Genomic DNA, 10,640 nt, shown 5'->3' with positions numbered 1-10,640 from the left:
CATAATCATTCTATGTTTTAAGAGTTGTTTTAAGAGTTGTTTATCTGGGTATGCAACCCTTTAACCTTCGAAGATATTATTAGGATCTGCAACCCTTTATCCTTCGCATATTTTATTAGGGTTTGCAACCCTTTTACCATTCAACCATACAAACCATACATTCTTTGCCATACAACTATACATACATTTAGTTATATATTTTCACATACATCTACGTACATACCCTTAACGCTTTCTATATCATTCAAGTATCATTATAAACTTCCATATGGCATACACTTACCACTTAAGGTAAGTGTACTAACTAAACACATAGGAGTATGCTCACAGCCCCAAAAAACATAATAGGGGAATGGGGCTAGAAACTCACCTGGATCCTGTTTCTCTCAAAGTTAACGATAACACCTCTTTTCAGTTGGGCACGGTTAACTGTTTAACAAATTACAATCATCACTTAACCACTCATGATCAGATCATATTTCTAGGTTAGTGAAGCCACTAACGAACGGGGGTCCGAGGGAAGCACCCCTAGTAGTAGGGTTTTATGTCACACTCCAACCTAAGGCGGAAATGCCGGTGCGTGATCCGATTGCTCATAGCTCGAAGGTACTATCATATATAAAATGTGACAATATCTAATTAATTATTTTATTAAAAGAATAAACACAATATCCAATTATAATAAGCAATCTAGAAATATGAATATAAGCTCAAATAATGTTTATCTTGATTATATCCTAAGGTCCTGTCTACGTGTCCAAACTTCAATCTTCAATACAAGCAACTTGCATATGCGTATAAAATGGAGTTTGTCAACATAAAGTTAAGTGAGAATATCACCAGTTTTGACACAACAATATAATAAGCATAACATGATAAGTGCGGTAAATATAATCAAACCATAACAAGTATGTAGACCGTTGCCAAGCGAATCGGGCGTTGGTCAATAGCAGGAGAACCCACTATACGAATGAATGAATGAATAGTAATCCTAATATACGAATGAATGAATAGTAACACATCATACGAATGAATGAATAGTAATACAAGTAAGCAAGTAGCACGTACGTTTGATTAAGTAATTCACAATTACACGTATGCATTTGTTTGAATATATATATATATATATAGTATGAAATATGGATAGACACTCATATGTCCCCAAAACATTAAGAAATTTGGTAAAATAGGGGAATGATAAACTCACCTTAGATTAAAGGTAAGTGATTAATAATTAAGATAAACGAACTAAAGATTAAGCGAGTTGTCCAGTACGCGTAGAACGAGATTAATGATCAGAACCTGAAACTTTGATATATGATAATATAAGTAAAAACGAACTTAATGCCACTGGAACCAATCCAAACGGACGTCTATAATCCCGGTCATGTTATATTAAAGATTTAAGCGAGCTGGTACTGGCCAGAATCCGAACAGAGAGTCGGAAGTTGGGTTTTGGTCAGTAGCTTTAAAATTTCGTTACGAGAATAAAAGTCTTCTGTACTGAACTTTGAATCCGAACAGAATTATGAGAAAATGGATAGTCAAACTTGTTGACTGATTTGCCCTTTAACGAGTTCTAGACGAATTGACCAGCCAACACCCTTCAACCACCAAAATTGATTGAAGGTTATTGACTAAGGAACGTATATGAACAATTTCTTAGTTTACAATTTACCCGGAAAGTGAAAGGTTTAAGAGAAACAAAGAGTCAAAGATCCTAAAGCAAGCAAAGTCAACTGTCTTAACCTGTATCTTCAACAATAACACGAAAACCGAAGAAGATGGTGAAGGTTGAAGGTAGGTGATGGCTGGAGGGTCTATCGATGGTTACGATACAGGTTTGTGGCAGAGAAATATGATGTGTTTATATAGAGATTACAAAAACGAACTATATTCGGAAGGTTTAATCGTTTAGGAAACCAAATATGCATTTAATGATTAAATCAATGAAATAAGTTGTAGATTTCTTTCATGATCAGTATTTTAGAGTATGGACTTGTATATTTAGTTAATATCATTTTCTTGGACCTTAATTCACTCGATTTATGCCTAAAATAAGCGATATACATGCTAAAAACGAACTAGGAAACGAGATCGAACAATGAATATGTGCAACACCATCACCGCGCCGTGCGATGGAAGGGGTGGAGCCGGCCACGGGGCGCTCCGGCCTTTCTAGGGTAGAATTTTGATTTTTGATGCTTTTAGTTCGTGTGGTTTGATTATTGGTCAAATATTGAACTTGTTATGCAATATAGAAGAAATAAACATTATATAAAATATGAGGGGTTTAAAGTGAACTTTAGAAACCAAAATATTTGATTTTTTTTAATAATGAAGATCTAAATTATTCTCTGGTCGGGTTAAATGTAAACAAAAAATCCGTGATGTTATAGTCTCCCCTACTTAGGGAATTTCGTCTCGAAATTAAGGAAAACTAAAACATCATCGTTTTGAAAATAATTAAATTTTTAAGAAAAATATCATAACACAAAACTTCTAATAACCGAAGCAACATTTCAATTGACAATCCGATAAGGACACTTATATATAGAATGTACTAGCGGCGTATCCACCATGTCCTTACCATCTTATCATTCGTACCGTTACCCAAGCTACCTTAGGTTCTAAATTATAACACACAATTGTACACATTATGATTTCCATGTGAAGATTTGAATAATTATGTTCCGGACCATAGTTACTCTTATCGTCGGAAGGTCCGCATAACTCGTCCATCATGTGGGTTATAACACATTTAAACTCATCATTTTGAAAGAAACAAACGTTTTGATAACTTTAAATATAAATTCAACATGTACTTATTTAATGTTCGGATTTGATTAATAAAACAAGGTGAATTCTATTATATCTTTTGATTAGGAAAGTTAAAAAATTTTGGATATTGAAATGGATTTCTTGAAGCAGACATTTGAAATGAATTATGATGATCGAGAATAAGCTAAGAGTATAGTATAAAGTTAACCATGATAGATAAAGGAACTTGATTCATGAGATGGTATGCACAAAAGTTTAATTTATAACAAATCTTAAAATAGTTATAACATATGAAATCCTTAGAGATTGTATTCATTAGGAACGAAATTCTTAAGATCGAGAGTATAAATTTATTTGGTGAGTCGAGTTTAGTTAGTTGAGAACTTAAGAGATTTAAAGAGAAGTTAATATAAAATTATAGCTTTTCAAGTTGTGATTTTGAGATGTGATCAATTCGATTTTTATAATTAAATTTTATAATAATTAGTAAATAATAATATTAATGAAAATGCGAAAATGTACTTATTCAAATAAATTCTTAATAGATTAAACTGGGAGGCGGATATTCCCGAATCACCGAGATAGTCCTATTCCAATTAAACCTTTAAAATTAGATAAATTATAAGGTAGGTAATTGAACATATTAAATTAGATTAAATTTGTGAATTCGTGGATTTTTTTTCTTTTTCACAAAATCGTTATAATTATTAGGAAATATGTAAATTGAATTATCGATCATGGAAATTTAAGTAAATAACAAATTTTTAAATTAATTGCGATAACAAAAATAAGATGTGAAATATTTAATAAAAATGAGATAAATGCGAGGCTAGAAATGAATGAACCACCATGACTATTCTAACAACTACTAATTTATAATTTAAAACGTTCAAAATTTTCAAGGTGTATCAAAAATCAAAGTGGGGAGTTGAAATATTTACGAACCAATGTTTAGTTTCAAATAACGAACTTAATCAATAAATAAAGTGAGTGATGAATTTTTAATGGAGATTTATCAAAAAGTCAATTTTAATGGTAAAAATTTAATTAATGGAAAATTTAATTTAATAATGAGAATTTAATTTGGATGATGAAAAATTTAGTTTAATATCAATAACATTTGCAATATTTGAATTTTAATAATAAAGACTTATGGAAAGTAAGTTGTGAAAAGTAACATGAGGAAAAACAAGAGATAATAAAATATTTATAGTTTAAAGTTGAGGGTAAGGACTTAAATACACTTAGAAATTTATAGTTTGAGAATATGGATATAAATAAGAAAAGATAATTTAAATAATATTTTAACGGATATGAGTTAGTATAAGATTTCTTGTTCGGTGTATTTTAGTTTTATCGAGATTGGTAGTCGTTTGGTTAACGGAATACATCAGCAAACTCCTTTTCGATCCTAGTAGTCAAACAGCAATCACGAGAAATAGGTGAACGACGTTGATTATGACGATGATTTTCTAGAGAAGACATTCTACGAGGACCAAGGATGAAATTTTAATAAGATGATGGGTAAGTTGTGTACCTAAATAAAATTGTGCAAGTGATGACTCGAGGACGAGTCGGGATTTAAAATAATGTGAATAATTTTTGAGATATTTAATTGAATAAACAATGTTTATAAAGTTTTCCAAAATTTAAGTGTTATTGGGTTGGGCTTTCCATGTTAGCTCAAGGACCCAATTTAAATAACGAAACATGTTCAATGAGTTGGCCTCCCATGAGCTTTCCATGGCAATTTGAATGGCCCAACTAAATAAAGCAACATAAAGTTCGTAAATTGAGCCTCCCATGAGTGTTTCATGGCAATTTATTGGCCCAATTAAAATCACGAGTAACAAACAATTGAGTTGGTCAGCCCATGAGCGTGTACATAGCGCTTAACTGACCCAACTAATTAACGAATCATCAAATCAATCGAGTTGGTCGGACCATGAGCGTTACATGGTATTTAACCGACCCAACTAAATATCAAATCAACAAATCAAATATAAGTAGTTGGTGTATCTCGGGAACCACCCCAGACGATACGTTCCAACCCAAAAATCAAATCGAAAATGATTTAAGAAATGGATAGTTGGAGTGCCCATGGATTTCCATGGATTTTTCACCCAACTAAGCATTTAAAATAATTTAAAAACACAATTTGGAAGTATAACCGTTTAGCCGGTTATGTTTACCACGCAACCTTTTAGCCGATTACGGGTACCACTTAAAGTTACGGTTGTACGACATTTGTCATACCTCCATGCTTCAAGGTGAAAGAGCAAAAACAGAACACAGGAATTCTTAAGGAATTTCCCACAATAAAAGACAATCTACAAAAATAAAAGATTTAGAAAATATTTTGAATGTGAGGCAAAGCCTCGGAATTTGTGTGTGTGTGCAATAAATAGATAAGATACAATACAATAAAATAATTAATCTAATTAAGCTGTAAACAATTAAATAGCACACAAGGCAGTTTAGATAAGCACGTATAGGGCCCTATGCATATGTCTAGCACAATTTTTAACGACCTATCATATAACCTTCGACTCTGATACCAATCTGTCACACCCCAACCTAAGGTGGAAATGCCGGGGCATGATCCGATTGCTCACAGCTCGAAGATACTATCATATATAAAATGTGACAATATGTAATTAATTATTTTATTAAAAGAATGCACACAATATCCAATTATAATAAACAATCTATAAATATGAATATAAGCTCAAATAATGTTTATCTTGATTATATCCTAAGGTCCTGTCTACGTGTCCAAACTTCAATCTACAATACAAGAAACCTGTATATACGTTCTTTATTTCAGAGTATGGACTTGTATATTAAATCAATGAAATAAGTTGTATATTTCATTCATGATCAGTATTTCAATGAAATAAGTTGTATATTTCATTCATGATCAGTATTTCAGAGTATGGACTTGTATATTTAGTTAATATCATTTTCTTGGACCTTAATTCACTCGATTTATGCCTAAAATAAGCGATATACATGCTAAAAACGAACTAGGAAACGAGATTGAACAATGAATCTATGCAACACCACCACCGCACCGCGCGATGGAAGGGGTGGAGCCGGCCACGCGGCGCTCCATCCTTCCTAGGGTAGAATTTTGATTTTTGACGCTTTTAGTCCTTGTGGTTTGATTATTGGTCAAATATTGAACTTGTTATGCAATAAAAAAGAAATGAACATTATATAAATTATGAGGGGTTTAAAGTGAACTTTAGAAACCTAAATATTTGATTTTTGTTTAATAATGAAGATCTAAATTATTCTCGGGTCGGGTTAAATGTAAATGAAAATCCGAGATGTTACATTTTAGGGGCGGCAACCCCTAGCAGGATCCAAGGGGCAGAGTCCTTGGGGCGGAAGCCACAAGCAGGGTTCAGGGGGCTAGACAAAAATTTTATTTTCATTAATAAGTCCTTACTAAAAATTCATCAGAAAATCGACTTTTTGAACGAATTGAATCGAGTTCCTTAAATGAATCGAATCGAGTTTCTCAAACAAATCGAATCGAGTTCTCAAACGAATCGAATATAGTTTTATTCCAAATCTAGTTTTCGTGCCTTCTGGTTTTAATCGTTCTCTTTCCTCCTTTAAAGGCCCGTTTTACTACTACAACGAGTTCCAGTCTATAACAACTCCACCTATCAGTTCTTACATCGTCTGAACTTCATTTACCCATCTTTTTCTTGAGTCTAACCTTATCCGTTTAATCCAAAACAACATTCATAACTCATTTGTAGCAAATTTTGTATTTTTCCTACTTAATATAAACCGATATAGTACCCTATAGATTTTCATGGCAAACCGACATCAAATACATAATCTTTTATCTTAAAATGAACTTTTTCCAGAGTTCGGCTCGATTCCGGTTCGAGCTTGGCTTGAGTTAGGATCTTGTATGTTTTCTTGGATGTTTGATGGAGATTGAATCATGAAAAACACCTTGTTTCACCTCAGATCTGGGTCGAATCGAATTTCAAAACGAATCGAATTCCAAAACGAATCGAATCAAATCCCAAACGAATCAAATTTCAAAATGAATCGAATCGAATTCCAAAATGAATAGAATCCCAAACGAATCGAATTGAATTTTCTTCCAATCGAATGGAATTCTCATGAATTCGATTCAAAGCTGGTTTATCATGCCTTTATGTTTTAATCGATTTTTTCCTCCCTTTATGCACGTCTTACCGATAAAACGAGTTTTGGGTCATAACAACTTCATCTTTTTGCCTTTACACGAACCAAACGGAGTCTCTCGTCCGATAACCAGTTTGTGGAAAAGTTTGGGTTTTTCTAACATGATATGGCCCAATTTACTATCCTACTCAGTTTCATAGCAAACTGACCTAAAACACTTATCATTTTAATTACAAAATACCTCTTTAGATCCGGTTTGCTTCGGATATGAGTCAACACATGACCTAGAGGTGTTTCTTGCTGTTTGATGGTGCTTGAATACGAAATTTTCCCTCCTTTAGCTTGGATTTAGATCCGGATTTGAAGGAGAGTGTTATATGTGTTTTTTGAGTGTGTATAGAGGGAAGGTGGAAATGAGGGTTTAGGGTTTTAGGGAGGTTTAAGGGTGTTTAAATACCCCCAAGCCCATGGACCTTAAGGCCCATCACCATCCCTTAATCCATCTTTTATTTTCCAAGCCCACACTCAACTTATTATTATTCAACATAATTAAATAATAACATACAATTTATTAAAATAGCATTCTTTTATTGTTTATTCATAAAAGTAGGATGTTATAACGTCATTGTGTCTTTTGTTCGTCATTGTATCTTTATGTTCATTATTTTATCTCTTGTCCGTTATTGTGTCTTTCTACTCATCATTTTGCTTTAGTCATTGTGTATTATGTTCAGGTTATTGTGTATTATGTAATTAACATTGTGTTTTACGTTTCAGATCATTATGTAATATGCATTCTCCATTAAGTTTTATGTTTTATATTATTGTGTAATTGCATCAATCATTGTGTTTTATACTTTTATGTATTAGATATAGTCATTATTTTATCTTTATGTTTACATATTAGAATTACACAACATTGTTATTTCACTACTACAATTTTCAGATTTCATCACTTTTGAAAAAAAAAATGATAAACATAAACACACAATGATATATAGAGGGAAACAATAATGAACATAAGACACAATGACAACCAAAAAGAAACAAGGACATAATTTTTTTTATTTTTAGAAAACAAAATCATACTCACATTAAAGATAAAACAAACTTGTTATAATGGTGAACGTTTTTTTAATGTCGAACAAAAAGTTATAGACGTTTTAAAATAATAGGGGGGATTGACATGTGTCTTGCATGTGACCAGAGAAAATATGTGTTTTTCCTTTTATTCTCTTCCTCTTTTGGTCCTCACTTGACACATGACAATAAATTATGTCTTTTCATCATTTTTATTTTTGTTACCCTTTGTAGAATAACTCAACCATATATATATATATGTGTGTGTGTGTGTGTGTGTGTGTGTGGGTGTAAGTATCATTACAGAACTCTTAAATTATTTAATAACCTTAAGGAACTCTTAATAACTAACGTTTTTTATAAAAAAAAATTTGTGTGTTAATATTATTGGAGTGTAGTTTAATCACTTTTTATATATATATTTATGATTACAATTATGAAAATTAGTTTTTACGCATATCTATGTTTTTTTACACATATCTATGTTTTTTTTCACATATGTAAATTTGTTATTAAATAAATTTTGCACATGTGTAAACTTGTGATGTATTTATGTAATCAATTTTTTTTAAGTATGATAAAACTAGTCTCAAATAATTTTAATATATAAAAAAAAATTAAAAAAATGTTTGGTTGTTATGAACTAAACGAACCGAGTGAGGCTTTGCTCGTGCTTGACTTGTTTTAAAAGCATACCAAGCCGAACAACTCATTTCCAACCAAGCCGAAATTGAACAACCATTTTTCGAGCGAGCATCAAGAATAGTTTGTGTAACATCTCGGATTTTTCAAAACTGTATTCGTTGCGTATAACCCGACCCGAAAATATTTTGGATCACTATTATTAATCAAAAACCAAATAATTATAAATAATTAAGTTTCTAATAATTCACTTGAAGCCCTTGTACTTTAAATAGTGTTTAAATCTTATTGGTATCAAAGCCGAAGGTTATAAGATAGGTCGTTAGAAATTGTCCTAGACATATGTTAGGAACCTATACGTGCTTATCTGATTTGCCTTATGTGCTATTTAAATAAATTGTTTACAGCTTGCTCAGATTAATGATTTAAATTGTATATATCTTGTTTATTTGTTGCACACACACAAATTCCGAGGTTATGCCTCAACTTTAAAAATATTTTTAAATCCTCTTAGTTTTTGGTAGATTATATTTTATTGTGGGAAATTCCTTAAGAATTCCCGTGCTTTGTTTTGTTTATTCACCTTGAAGCGTGGGGGAATGACAAATCTCGTACAACCATAACTTCAAGTGGTACCTGTAATCGGCTAAACGGTTACGTGGTAAACATAACCGGCTAAACAGTTATACTTCCAAATTTTTGTTTTAAATTATTTTAAATGCTTAGTTGGGTGAAAAATCTATGGAAATCCATGGGCACTCTAACTATTCATTTCTTTAATCATTTTCGATTTGATTTTTGGGTTGGAATGTATCGTCCGGGGTGGTTCCCGAGATATACCAAGAATAGTTTGTGTAACATCTCGGATATTTCGAAACTGTATTCGTTGCGTATAACCCGACCCGAAAATATTTTAGATCACTATTATTAATCAAAAACCAAATAATTATAAATATTTAAGTTTCTAATAATTCACTTGAAGCCCTTGTAGTTTAAATAGTGTTTATATTATCAAAAGTTCATAAAAATGCTCAAAGACCAAAATACAAGGACTAAATGTGACAACGTGTGAAACTTATCCACCATACCCTCCGGAGCGCCGCACGAAGGCTAGCCTACCTGCTGGCCGCGCAGCGCGGTGGCCCCACTGCACCTAATCTTGGTTCGTCTTCGTTCGTTAACTCGTTTAAGGTATTAAATCATTTATTTTAGGCATATTAGAGAGAATTAAGGGCCAAGAAACAATCCTATAACTGAAACATAAGTATAATCTCGTTTCTTATCATCCAAGATCAAATCTTTTGATTATATTCAGTGATTTATTCATAAAAGTATGATTTACTTACCTAAACGGGCCAAAAGCCCATAATTAGTTCGTTTTATGTTTTCCTATATAAACAAGACATAACCATCTGCTGTAAAGTTTAATCTAACCCTAAAGAACATCCCATAGCCTCACCTCTGTTCATCCTCCAACCCTTCGCTTTTTGCATCTTTGTTAAAGATTCAAGACTTGTTCGTTGACTTTGCTTGCTTTAGGATCTTTGACTTCCGTTTCTCGTCAATCCTATAACTTTCCAGGTAAGTTGTAAACTGTAGAATCATTCATACACATTCCCTAGTCAATAGCCTTCAATCAATTTCGGTGATTGAAGGGTGTTGACTGGTCAATTGTTTTAAAACCCGATAAAGGGTAAAACAGTCAACAAGTTTGACTTATCGTTTTCTCACACTTCTGGTCAGATTCAATGTTCAGTCCAGAAGACTTTTATTCTCGTAACGTGATTTTAAGGCTACTGACCAAAATCTAACTTCCGACTCGCTGTTCTGATTCTGGTCAGTACCAGCTCGCTTAAACGTTTAATTCAACATAACTAGAGCTCTACTCATCCGTTTGGATTGATTCCAGTGACATTAAGTTCGTTTTTATTTATAGTTTCATATCAAAAAGTTTCAGATTCTTA

This window comes from Bidens hawaiensis, unplaced genomic scaffold (genome assembly GCF_021521415.1).
Source record: "Bidens hawaiensis isolate Kalapana, Puna unplaced genomic scaffold, B.hawaiensis_p1.1 tig00054800_1, whole genome shotgun sequence".
Classification (NCBI taxonomy): domain Eukaryota; kingdom Viridiplantae; phylum Streptophyta; class Magnoliopsida; order Asterales; family Asteraceae; genus Bidens; species Bidens hawaiensis.
The sequence above is the reverse complement of the archived record's forward strand: the minus strand, read 5'-3'. Positions refer to the sequence as shown.